The sequence below is a fragment of the Drosophila novamexicana genome, unplaced genomic scaffold (assembly GCF_003285875.2).
Source record: "Drosophila novamexicana strain 15010-1031.04,08,12 unplaced genomic scaffold, DnovRS2.1 tig00001789-arrow-arrow-pilon, whole genome shotgun sequence".
Lineage (NCBI taxonomy): Eukaryota > Metazoa > Arthropoda > Insecta > Diptera > Drosophilidae > Drosophila > Drosophila novamexicana.
The window spans coordinates 124,056-138,022 of NW_020824892.1; positions in this window are offsets into that span (position 1 = coordinate 124,056).

A 13,967-nucleotide genomic window follows, 5' to 3' on the forward strand; every position below is an offset into this window, starting at 1 on the left:
GTTTCGCATTCAAAGATTATTCCTTTTCCAGCATTGGCACTGGTGGTAAAGGATCCTATTCCAATGGTGTCTATTGCCTTTTGGATTAGTTTATTGGCATCCTTAGTTTCTGGTACCAGTACTCGATATGGCTTTTGTTCGTTTGGGGCCAGATTTTCGTTGGATTCTGCTTGGTTGTTGGTTTCATCAGATATTATTGATACTTCTTCTTCAGAGTCTGTATCTGTGTTTGAGTTGGTACTTGGACTTTTGTTTGTTGTTGCTAGTTTGGGTATATTGTTGTTGTTGTCGTTGTTCAGGCCTAGGGTGGCTGGGCTTCTGGTGACTGGTGTCGATTTTGGTATTGTTTTATATATTTGGGATTGTTGTTGAATTTCCTCAAGCACCTTTTGAGCCTGGTCAGAATTTGGTGGACATATTTGCTTGTTTGCAATTATGATGGCCTTTTCTGGTGGCGAGCTTGTGGGTGTTATTTCTTTGGCCTTATTTTTGGCAGGCGTAGATTTCCTTTTTATTTGTTTGCTCATTTTGGCTGGAGCTGTTTTTTTTTTGAGAAGAGATTGGGGAAAGAAAAAAATAAAAATAAAAAGAATAGGAAAGATAATAACTGGTAAGTTATGATTGTTTTGTTGGTGTTAAGTATGCATAACGGTTGTAGGCATCGGGTTGGTGGATGCTGTAAGAGAAGTGGGCTCTAGTGTGCTTAAAGGAAAGACTGGTTTGATTTTAAGTTATAATACATATGTATATGTATTTATTTATTCGTTATTTATTCATTATTTAATTTTTATTTCTTAGTTCTTACAGGTAAGTATTTGTTAGTTAGGTATTTGTTAATTTATTTATATGTGTATTTTGATGTTTATTTATATTTATTTATTCGTTATTTATTCATTATTTCATTTTGTTTCTTAGTTCTTACAGGTAAGTATTTGTTAGTTAGGTATTTGTTAATTTATTTATATGTGTATTTTGATGTTTATTTATATTTTTTTATTCGTTATTTATTCATTATTTCATTTTGTTTCTTAGTTCTTACAGGTAAGTATTTGTTATATTTAGGTATTTGTTAATTTATTTATATGGGTATTTTGATGTTTATTTGTATTTATTTATTAGTTATTTATTCATTGTTTCATTTTATTTCTAAGTTCTTACAGTTAAGTATTTGTTAGAGTTAGGTATTTGTTAATTTATTTATATGTGTATTTTGATGCTTATTTATATTTATTTATTCATTATTTATTCATTATTTCATTTTGTTTCTTAGTTCTTACAGGTAAGTATTTGTTACAGTTGAGTATTTGTTAATTTATTTATGTGTGTATTTTGATGTTTAGTTGGTTAGTTGTTGGTTCGTTTGTTTATTTCTTTACTAAGGTATTTGTCCAGGATTTCCTCTTTTCGTTCACTTTGTTCGTAGAGTTGCATTGCTGTCAGGTATTCCATTACGGCTTTTGCGTCTATGAGTTCTCTGGCAGGCATATTTTTGGGTCTTAGTGAGAACGTGTGTGTAGTGGTGTTGTCCTCTGGTTTGTTTTCCTGTGTTTTTGGTGAGTTGGGCGGAGACTCATAATTTTGGAGCGCTTCCTTATAGCTTGGGCATCCTCTATAAGTGGCAATATGGTTTCCACCGCAGTTTGCGCATTTGCCCTCGATGTGTCTGGGTTTTGGGCATTCTGTTGAGTGGTGTTTACCTGCGCATTTGTAGCAGATGAATTCCCGGTTTCTGCAGTCTTCAATTTTGTGGTCGAATTTTTGGCATTTGTGGCATTGGTTTATGGTGATGGTGTGTGGAATGCATTTTTCAATTTTTACAATGTAGGTGCCAATTCTGTTTATGTCCATTATTTCGTTGTTGTTTGTTTTGTGTTCGAGGTCGACTCGAAAAGAATTTGTTGGGGCTTGTGATGTTTGGCCAATTATGTTTTTGGCATATAAAACTGTGTGTCCGTGTGCTGCAAGCTTGCATTTTATCCAGTCTGGGGCTGTGGTGGGATGGAGCCCTTTTATAATGATTCTGTATCTTTTTGGCTCCTGCAGACTGTTTATGACATATGTATTGCTATATAGTTTGGTGCAGAATGTTAATAGGTCCTTGTGGTTTGCCATGGTATCGCATTGGAATCTTATGCCGTCATTTTTTGTGGTAGTGGTGTGAAAACTGGTTTCACCCACTTCTATTTCTGCCATTCTTATGAGTTTACCCGCGTTTTTAACATTTGGGACTATTATATATGGTGCTGGGGTGTTTTGGTCGCCGGTTGCGCTCATGTTGGCTGAGCTGTTTAATTGGAATAGAGATGGTAAAGATTTGTATTAGTATAAAGATAATGTTATATCATTGATGTTCATGAACAGGTAAGTTGTGATAGTTTTAACAGGTAAGTTGTGATAATCTTAACAGGTAAGTTGTGCTAATTTTTACAGGTAAGTTGTGCTAATTTTAACAGGTAAGTTGTTTTGGTTTTGTATATATTTTTGGTTAGTTTAAGTTTTAGTTTGTTTCTAAGTGCTTTGGTTGGATAAGCTGTGGTATTTGTTTAAAGAGAGACTTATTTGTCTTTGTTTGTGGACAGGTGAGTCTCTTTTTATGGGTATTTGAGTACTTATTGGCATCTAACTTGGTGGATGCAAGAGAATGGCTAAGGGATAGGTGGCATCTGACTTTGGAGGATGCAGCTTTTATTTATTTGTGTGACAGGTTGGTCAGGCGTTGAGGTGTGTTGAGATGTTTTAATTTATTTTGGTTTATTTTCCGTTTTTTGTTTTGTATTTATTTGGTTATAGGTTTTAATATTGGTATTATTTAGTTAGGTTGCGTTTAATTTATTTGTTAATTTATTGGTCACTGTGTTTTGTTTTTCACTTATTATGGGGTTTATTGTATATTGTTATATGCACAGCGCAAGAGCGGACACGGTGTTTTACCCAGAGATGGTTATATGATTGTAAATACTTAGGTGTAAGAATTGTATTATAAAAATTTGTAATATAAGGGTTGTAGTATTATAATATAGGGTTATTAATTAATTCGCTTGGCTGTGCCAAGCATTGATGGGCTTCTTTATGCTATAGATATCGATGATCGCCTAGCAAGATGTTAGCATAAGAAGAAGTCTGAATGTAACATTGTTGTGTGTTGACTATGGCTCATGCTGGCCGGGCTTGTAATTAATTTTGGAGACGTGGCTATTTAATTTGGGTATATGGACAGGAAATTACTTCACGGTATAAAAACCCATTTTTGTACAGACTGATGTGAGCATTTGTCCAGAGATTAGTGTACGCATATGTGTATGAATACAATTAGTTCATAATCTAGGGTTTGACAGCTCATGTTCACACGCTTGGTGATGGCCTGCAGACTGGTGTACATGATGTGTACAAATGGATTGGTATATAAATTTGGAATTTATAATATCAGCTATACACATGGCATTGGCCATCAGACTGGTGTACATAATGTGTACACATGAATTGGTATATAAATTTGGAGCTTAACAACATTATTTGGGAATACTAACTATGGCCAGCAGACTGATGTACATAATGTGTACAAATGAATTGGTATATAAATTTGGAATTTAACAATATTGTTTAGGAATACTTGGCAATGGCCAGCGGACTGGTGCACATAGTGCTTACAAATACAATTGGTATTTAAATTTGGAATTTGCAATATTGATTAGAAGACTTGGTAATGGCCATTAGGCTGGTGCACTTAGTGCATTCGAATACAATTGGTATTTGGAATTAACAAAATTGGCTATAATCATGGCATTGGCCATCAGACTGGTGGACATAGTGTGTACAAATATGATTGGTATTTAAATTTGGAATTTAACAATATTGTTTAGGAATACTTGGCATTGGCCATCAGACTGGTGTACATAGTGTGTACAAATATAATTGGTATTTTGGAATTTAACAATATTGTTTAGGAATACTTGGCAATGGCCAGCGGACTGGTGTACATAGTGCTCACAAATACAATTGGTATTTGGAATTAATAATATTGTTTATAAACATGGCATTGGCCACCTGACTGGTGTATATGCATGAGTATAAATACAGTTGATTTAGAATTTGGAATTTTTAAATTTGACATATTGTTTGGAAAGCTTGGCATTGGCCACTAGGAGACATGGATTTGAATTAACAATCTTAAGCATACTAGTCTGACTATCTTCCCAATTTGGGAACCTATTTGTATTTATGTTTAAGATTGGAGTCCTTTGGGCGGTTGGCACTGGCACAGTCGAATCGGAGGCTGGCATCAGATGTTCACCGTTGGAGCACTGGGTATTGACACAGTATGAAAGTGCGTACATTTTACACACATGCATAAAACTGATCAGCGGCGGGCAAATATATCCATATTTGAAATTACTGCTGGTCGTTGATGGCAATATATGCTGCTCTATAGGACAATCTAAATGCTTTCAAACGAGGTGATTAATGGTTCATGAAATGTAAGTAGTGTTGGGCAAAGAGTCCCAACTTAGACTAACCTGGTGGTCCTTAGCGATTCCCCGGAGTTGTTATGGGTTACTAATGCGGTGATTCCAAATTTGGGATTGTGGACAGTTGCAAGCGGTGGTTTGCTGGATCAGGTCCTTAGCAAATCCACGCAGTTGTTATGGGTTATTAATGCGGTGATTCCAAATTTGGGATTGTGGACAGTTGCAAGCGATGGTTTGCTGGATCTTGGGTGAGAGAAATAGATTACTATTTTGGCTTGGCACAGTGTAAATCGGTTGTGCAGTTATTGGCTCTTGTTGGCTGAGCTGTTGGTATTATGATGTTAGTATGGCATTTGTATAGCGTTTTGGTTGCTTTGGCTCGTGGTGGAGCTGTTGAACTGGTAATGAGTTTGTGCAAATTTGTCACTGGCAGTACGATATTTCGATGAAATATTTGCCTAGTTTGCAACGTAAGTTGCTTTTTGGCTCATCTTGGTGGAGCAGGTAAAGGTATTATACTGGTGTCTTCTACACTGGCTGCTTGGATCACAATGTAAATCGGCTGTGAAAGTGATGGCTCATGTTGGCTGAGCAGATCAAGATGAAGGCGTGATTGGTGCAACTTTGTGCAGGCTTTGAGGCATATTTACTTTGGCTATGCAGTTATTGGGTGATATATTGTCTCTAATTGGCCGAGCTGTTGATCTGGTCCGTTTTAATTGCTGGACTCACGACAGGTTTAACTAGTCAATACTTTACTTATTGGGATAAGTAACTTATTAAATTTCGGACGGACTACTAAATTCCCACAGAGACCCTAAATCATAGCTGTTCTTATTTTGGTAATGCAGAGAATGGCAAAGAATATTGAGAAAACTGAGTGGGTATGTGCATAAGTGTCAGCAGTGGCCGCCAAAAATCAAAGCGTACGCAGCTGCACTTATGTGTGTATGGACATGGGTGAACTCTCAAAATTTGAAAGCATACTTTTGGGTGTATGCATTAATTTGTAAAAAGGCTTAAAAATAGGTATATAAATATAGAAATATAAATATATGTAGTATGAAGTTGAGTTTATAATTCGGCCTGGCAATGCCGGGCAGCAAGAGAGAATTCAAAGCAAGGTTATGTGTATGTATGTACATACGCGTCGGCTTGGGCTGGCGCCAGCAAGGCCGTCGCCAAAAATCATAGACGTCTACAGCTGCGAGTGTGCGTGTACAGTAACGCTTCTGGTAAAATTTTTGTGGACGCCATCTTGAGACTTCTTTGGACATAAAATTTTGGTACGAGACTTACCCCGAAAATTATGGAATTCTGACTTGATTTAGCGCTTTCCACTATTTAAGTTGGATGTTAGGCTTTCAATTAATTTCCCCAGATAATTCACAGACACCCATCGGCCAGATTCACAAATTGTGAAATAATTATTCGCGCACTATTTTGAGACTCCTTTGGAAATTTCTGGAGTTTGACTAGCTTGAATTGGTTATATATTCACTGGATTTAATTATTATTGCAATATATGGAATTATTTTGGTAGACGGACACCATTTGATTTCAACTATTGTGGATTAATTATGACTTAATTTTGCGCGCACTTATTTTGGGAATTATTATGGACAGAGAGAGAATTTGATCAATATTCCACTTAAGTGTGGCTTTGATTTAAATTTGACTTGCAATTATTTAATATTAATTGCTTATACTGGCACTTGTGGCCATACACACACAGGCAGACACCGGCTATTTGGGACTTTTATGGACACTTAAATTTTCCTGAGACTTACTTTTATTTAAATCGCTAAATTCGTTATTTTCACACACTTTGTCTTTGTATTAGCAATTAATGCTTTTACTTTCAGAGTTTTTATGAGTTTTTTATAAGTTTTACAAGTTTTTCGCGCACGATGGTATTTTCAGCTCCCGCCAGTTTCACTTTCGCATTTACTTTGCAGAGACAACTCGCAGCTTATGACGATTTAAAGAATATCGCTTAGAGGCGGAGAGAGACAAATATCGTGTCCAGATCAGTGTATCGATGTATCGATGATCACTTGATAGTGTTAAACTTTAACGTTTATGCGTGTTAGCATAGAGAATCTGGATATTATGTTATTGTAAATTGGCCATGTCTCATATTGGTCGAGCCTGTAATTAATTCTGGAGATAACTATGCTTGCGCGTATATGCGCACTGATGCAATTGGCATATAAGTTTGGAATTTTTAATATTGGCTATAAACATGGCATTGGCCATCAGACTGGTGGACATAGTGTGTACAAATATGATTGGTATTTAAATTTGGAATTTAACAATATTGTTTAGGAATACTTGGCAATGGCCAGTGGACTGGTGAACATAATGTGCACAAATGAATTGGTATATAAATTTGGAATTTATAATATCAGCTATAAGCATGGCATTGGCCATCAGACTGGTGTACATAATGTGTACAAATACAATTGGTATTTAAATTTGGAATTTGCAATATTGATTAGAAGACTTGGTAATGGCCATTAGGCTGGTGCACTTAGTGCATTCGAATACAATTGGTATTTGAATTTGGAATTGACAATATTGTTTATGAATATGGCATTGGCCATCAGATTAGTGTACATAATGCATACAGAGACAATTGGTTTAAAATTTGGAATTTAACAATATTGTTTAGGAATATTTGGCATAGGCCACCTGATTGGTGTATATGTATGAGTAAAAATACAATTGATTTAGAATTTGGAATTTTAAATTTGACATATTGTTTGGAAAGCTTGGCATTGGCCACTAGGAGACATGGATTTGAATTAACAATCTTAAGCATACTAGTCTGACTATCTTCCCAATTTGGGAACCTATTTGTATTTATGTTTAAGATTGGAGTCCTTTGGGCGGTTGGCACTGGCACAGTCGAATCAGAGGCTGGCATCAGATGTTCACCGTTGGAGCACTGGGTATTGACACAGTATGAAAGTGCGTACATTTTACACACATGCATAAAACTGATCAGCGGCGGGCAAATATATCCATATTTGAAATTACTGCTGGTCGTTGATGGCAATATATGCTGCTCCATAGGACAATCTAAATACTGGTGGTCCTTAGCGATTCCCCGGAGTTGTTATGGGTTATTAATGCGGTGATTCCAAATTTGGGATTGTGGACAGTTGCAAGCGATGGTTTGCTGGATCTTGGGTGAGAGAAATAGATTACTATTCTGGCTTGGCACAGTGTAACTCGGTTGTGCAGTTATTGGCTCAATTGGCTGAGCTGTTTTAATAATAGTGTTAGTATGGCATTATAGCGTTTTGGTTGCTTTTGGCTCGTGGTGGAGCTGTTGAACTGGTAATGAGTTTGTGCAAATTTGTCACAGGCAGTAAGATATTTCGATGAAATATTTGCCTAGTTTGCAACATTAAATTTATTGTAGTTGCTTTTTTTGGCTCATCTTGGTTGAGCAGGTAAAGGTATTATACTGGTGTCTTCTACACTGGCTGCTTGGATCACAATGTAAATCGGCTGTGAAAGTGATGGCTCATGTTGGCTGAGCAGATCAAAATGAAGGCGTGATTGGTGCAACTTTGTGCTGGTTTTGAGGCATATTTACTTTGGCTATGCAGTTATTGGGTGATATATTGTCTCTAATTGGCCGAGCTGTTGATCTGGTCCGGTTTAATTGCTGGACTCACGACAGGTTTAACTAGTCAATACTTTACTTATTGGGATAAGTAATTTAGTAAATTACGGACGGACTACTAAATTCCCCCAGAGACCCTACATCATAGCTGTTCTTATTTTGGTAATGCAGAGAATGGCAAAGAATATTGAGAAAACTGAGTGGGTATGTGCATAAGTGTCAGCAGTGGCCGCCAAAAATCAAAGCGTACGCAGCTGCACTTATGTGTGTATGGACATGGGTGAACTCTCAAAATTTGAAAGCATACTTTTGGGTGTATGCATTAATTTGTAAAAAGGCTTAAAAATAGGTATATAAATATAGAAATATAAATATATGTAGTATGAAGTTGAGTTTATAATTCGGCCTGGCAATGCCGGGCAGCAAGAGAGAATTCAAAGCAAGGTTATGTGTATGTATGTACATACGCGTCGGCTTGGGCTGGCGCCAGCAAGGCCGTCGCCAAAAATCATAGACGTCTACAGCTGCGAGTGTGCGTGTACAGTAACGCTTCTGGTAAAATTTTTGTGGACGCCATCTTGAGACTTCTTTGGACATAAAATTTTGGTACGAGACTTACCCCGAAAATTATGGAATTCTGACTTGATTTAGCGCTTTCCACTATTTAAGTTGGATGTTAGGCTTTCAATTAATTTCCCCAGATAATTCACAGACACCCATCGGCCAGATTCACAAATTGTGAAATAATTATTCGCGCACTATTTTGAGACTCCTTTGGAAATTTCTGGAGTTTGACTAGCTTGAATTGGTTATATATTCACTGGATTTAATTATTATTGCAATATATGGAATTATTTTGGTAGACGGACACCATTTGATTTCAACTATTGTGGATTAATTATGACTTAATTTTGCGCGCACTTATTTTGGGAATTATTATGGACAGAGAGAGAATTTGATCAATATTCCACTTAAGTGTGGCTTTGATTTAAATTTGACTTGCAATTATTTAATATTAATTGCTTATACTGGCACTTGTGGCCATACACACACAGGCAGACACCGGCTATTTGGGACTTTTATGGACACTTAAATTTTCCTGAGACTTACTTTTATTTAAATCGCTAAATTCGTTATTTTCACACACTTTGTCTTTGTATTAGCAATTAATGCTTTTACTTTCAGAGTTTTTATGAGTTTTTTATAAGTTTTACAAGTTTTTCGCGCACGATGGTATTTTCAGCTCCCGCCAGTTTCACTTTCGCATTTACTTTGCAGAGACAACTCGCAGCTTATGACGATTTAAAGAATATCGCTTAGAGGCGGAGAGAGACAAATATCGTGTCCAGATCAGTGTATCGATGTATCGATGATCACTTGATAGTGTTAAACTTTAACGTTTATGCGTGTTAGCATAGAGAATCTGGATATTATGTTATTGTAAATTGGCCATGTCTCATATTGGTCGAGCCTGTAATTAATTCTGGAGATAACTATGCTTGCGCGTATATGCGCACTGATGCAATTGGCATATAAGTTTGGAATTTTTAATATTGGCTATAAACATGGCATTGGCCATCAGACTGGTGGACATAGTGTGTACAAATATGATTGGTATTTAAATTTGGAATTTAACAATATTGTTTAGGAATACTTGGCAATGGCCAGTGGACTGGTGAACATAATGTGCACAAATGAATTGGTATATAAATTTGGAATTTATAATATCAGCTATAAGCATGGCATTGGCCATCAGACTGGTGTACATAATGTGTACAAATACAATTGGTATTTAAATTTGGAATTTGCAATATTGATTAGAAGACTTGGTAATGGCCATTAGGCTGGTGCACTTAGTGCATTCGAATACAATTGGTATTTGAATTTGGAATTGACAATATTGTTTATGAATATGGCATTGGCCATCAGATTAGTGTACATAATGCATACAGAGACAATTGGTTTAAAATTTGGAATTTAACAATATTGTTTAGGAATATTTGGCATAGGCCACCTGATTGGTGTATATGTATGAGTAAAAATACAATTGATTTAGAATTTGGAATTTTAAATTTGACATATTGTTTGGAAAGCTTGGCATTGGCCACTAGGAGACATGGATTTGAATTAACAATCTTAAGCATACTAGTCTGACTATCTTCCCAATTTGGGAACCTATTTGTATTTATGTTTAAGATTGGAGTCCTTTGGGCGGTTGGCACTGGCACAGTCGAATCAGAGGCTGGCATCAGATGTTCACCGTTGGAGCACTGGGTATTGACACAGTATGAAAGTGCGTACATTTTACACACATGCATAAAACTGATCAGCGGCGGGCAAATATATCCATATTTGAAATTACTGCTGGTCGTTGATGGCAATATATGCTGCTCCATAGGACAATCTAAATACTGGTGGTCCTTAGCGATTCCCCGGAGTTGTTATGGGTTATTAATGCGGTGATTCCAAATTTGGGATTGTGGACAGTTGCAAGCGATGGTTTGCTGGATCTTGGGTGAGAGAAATAGATTACTATTCTGGCTTGGCACAGTGTAACTCGGTTGTGCAGTTATTGGCTCAATTGGCTGAGCTGTTTTAATAATAGTGTTAGTATGGCATTATAGCGTTTTGGTTGCTTTTGGCTCGTTTGTTGTTTACCGTTCGACACAAGGGAACAAACGCAATGTCGGTCTGGATTCCAGAGCCCAGCTCCATGCCTGGTTGACAGACAGAGAAGTGGGGACTGGGATCCAGACTGTTTTTTTTTTTATTCATTTAATACCTAGAGTACTTACAATGAATTAAGTGACATGTTATATACAATTCAAGTGAAGTTTCCCAGCCTTGGCATGGGGATTGCTGTCAAATTAATTATTTGAGGATTGGGAAAATCCCCAATTGTCTGGAAGCTACCCAGTCTGATAGCCGTTGCATCTGGATGAGCTGGAGCCGCCAGCGTGACCACCGTTGATCCTGCCGCCAGATGCCATTGGTGTGGGTGCTTGAGAGACGTAGCATCAAGGCCTTTTTCCATTGTATGGGATGTCGCAGTCTGAATTTCTGTAAGTAGGCAACCCTTTGGCAACGAGTTGTATGAAGCCATCTGATTGGTTCGTTAGCGTAACGCAATCTTTGCTTTATCTGCCTTTCAGCCAGTCGCAATTGGATGAGTTGCCGTGTCCTGCAAGTAGTCCTAGTCTTAGGCCCTCGCTGTGGTACAAGTACATAGAGGTTGGCTGCCATCATGAACAGTGTAGCAAGTGTGCACATGGTGTTGCACACTGCTTCTTGATCCGCACTGGTGGCCACGTCCCGCTGCGTCTGTGGATTTGGATGCGAGCTTGGTGTCTCTGGACTGGGAGGAATGAGAGCTCCTGGCCTTGTAGTGGTAGCGAGAGTTGAGCACAGCTGTATATGAGACGGGCTGTTTCGTCTATCCTGGAGGTAGTTGGGCTGCACCACTGTTTGACTTAGCAGTTCTTGTATGTCAAATACAAGGTAGTCTCTGAGACTGGGTGGTCGTGGGAGCGGACGTGGCTGCCCATGAGAAGGTAGCTGGCCCTGCTGTGACCGCTGCTGCTGTGCTAGGCGACCCAGAGGTAGGTGCTTCCGAAGCATTTCAGCGTATCTTCTTCTGACACCTAGGTGACGTTGTGGGAGTCTTGCTTTAAGGGCAATATTTTTGGCTTCATCGTTGCTGTGGTTGCTGAGCCGAGCCCAGTACCTGGAGCAAGCATCCTGATACATTTTTTCCACCGGCACGACCTTCAGATCAGTGTGGATGCTTTGGTTTCGCACGTACCAAGGTGCTCCAGCAATGGTTCGCAATATCTTGTTTTGCGCAACTTGAATCCGTTCAAATTGGCCTTCGCATAGAAGTGATCCCCAGACCGGAAGTGCGAACTGCCATATTGGGGCTATGAGCTGCTTGTAGAGTGATACTTTGCATTTTAATGGTAGCTTGCTCCTTTCTGATATTAGCCAGTGCAGCTTTTTGGCCCTGTCTCTAACCCTGGCGACAATGGTGGTGACGTGGCTGCTCAAAGAAGCTTTTTATCGACTTGCACTCCCAGGTATGAAATCCTTTCTTCTGTGGTGAGCCGTTGATCCATTTTGTTTACCGTTCGACACAAGGGAACAAACGCAATGTCGGTCTGGATTCCAGAGCCCAGCTCCATGCCTGGTTGACAGACAGAGAAGTGGGGACTGGGATCCAGACTGTTTTTTTTTTTATTCATTTAATACCTAGAGTACTTACAATGAATTAAGTGACATGTTATATACAATTCAAGTGAAGTTTCCCAGCCTTGGCATGGGGATTGCTGTCAAATTAATTATTTGAGGATTGGGAAAATCCCCAATTGTCTGGAAGCTACCCAGTCTGATAGCCGTTGCATCTGGATGAGCTGGAGCCGCCAGCGTGACCACCGTTGATCCTGCCGCCAGATGCCATTGGTGTGGGTGCTTGAGAGACGTAGCATCAAGGCCTTTTTCCATTGTATGGGATGTCGCAGTCTGAATTTCTGTAAGTAGGCAACCCTTTGGCAACGAGTTGTATGAAGCCATCTGATTGGTTCGTTAGCGTAACGCAATCTTTGCTTTATCTGCCTTTCAGCCAGTCGCAATTGGATGAGTTGCCGTGTCCTGCAAGTAGTCCTAGTCTTAGGCCCTCGCTGTGGTACAAGTACATAGAGGTTGGCTGCCATCATGAACAGTGTAGCAAGTGTGCACATGGTGTTGCACACTGCTTCTTGATCCGCACTGGTGGCCACGTCCCGCTGCGTCTGTGGATTTGGATGCGAGCTTGGTGTCTCTGGACTGGGAGGAATGAGAGCTCCTGGCCTTGTAGTGGTAGCGAGAGTTGAGCACAGCTGTATATGAGACGGGCTGTTTCGTCTATCCTGGAGGTAGTTGGGCTGCACCACTGTTTGACTTAGCAGTTCTTGTATGTCAAATACAAGGTAGTCTCTGAGACTGGGTGGTCGTGGGAGCGGACGTGGCTGCCCATGAGAAGGTAGCTGGCCCTGCTGTGACCGCTGCTGCTGTGCTAGGCGACCCAGAGGTAGGTGCTTCCGAAGCATTTCAGCGTATCTTCTTCTGACACCTAGGTGACGTTGTGGGAGTCTTGCTTTAAGGGCAATATTTTTGGCTTCATCGTTGCTGTGGTTGCTGAGCCGAGCCCAGTACCTGGAGCAAGCATCCTGATACATTTTTTCCACCGGCACGACCTTCAGATCAGTGTGGATGCTTTGGTTTCGCACGTACCAAGGTGCTCCAGCAATGGTTCGCAATATCTTGTTTTGCGCAACTTGAATCCGTTCAAATTGGCCTTCGCATAGAAGTGATCCCCAGACCGGAAGTGCGAACTGCCATATTGGGGCTATGAGCTGCTTGTAGAGTGATACTTTGCATTTTAATGGTAGCTTGCTCCTTTCTGATATTAGCCAGTGCAGCTTTTTGGCCCTGTCTCTAACCCTGGCGACAATGGTGGTGACGTGGCTGCTCAAAAGAAGCTTTTTATCGACTTGCACTCCCAGGTATGAAATCCTTTCTTCTGTGGTGAGCCGTTGATCCAAAATTCTTGGGGAAAGAATTGGCATCTGCAAGCTTCTCCAAGTGTGCATTATGTGCTTGGTTTTGGTAATGTTGATGCTAATGCTCCACTTTTGTGTCCATGTTGTAATGGTGGCAAGGAACAGATCCAAATTGGCAATGGCATCTTCTTGCAAGTTTGCCGATGACAAGATGGCCGTGTCATCGGCATAAGTTGCCAGCATCAGTTTGCCGTGTCGTAGCGGTGCAGGTAGGGGCATGTCGGATGTGTATAGGGTGTACAGTACAGGCCCTAAAACACTACCCTGCGG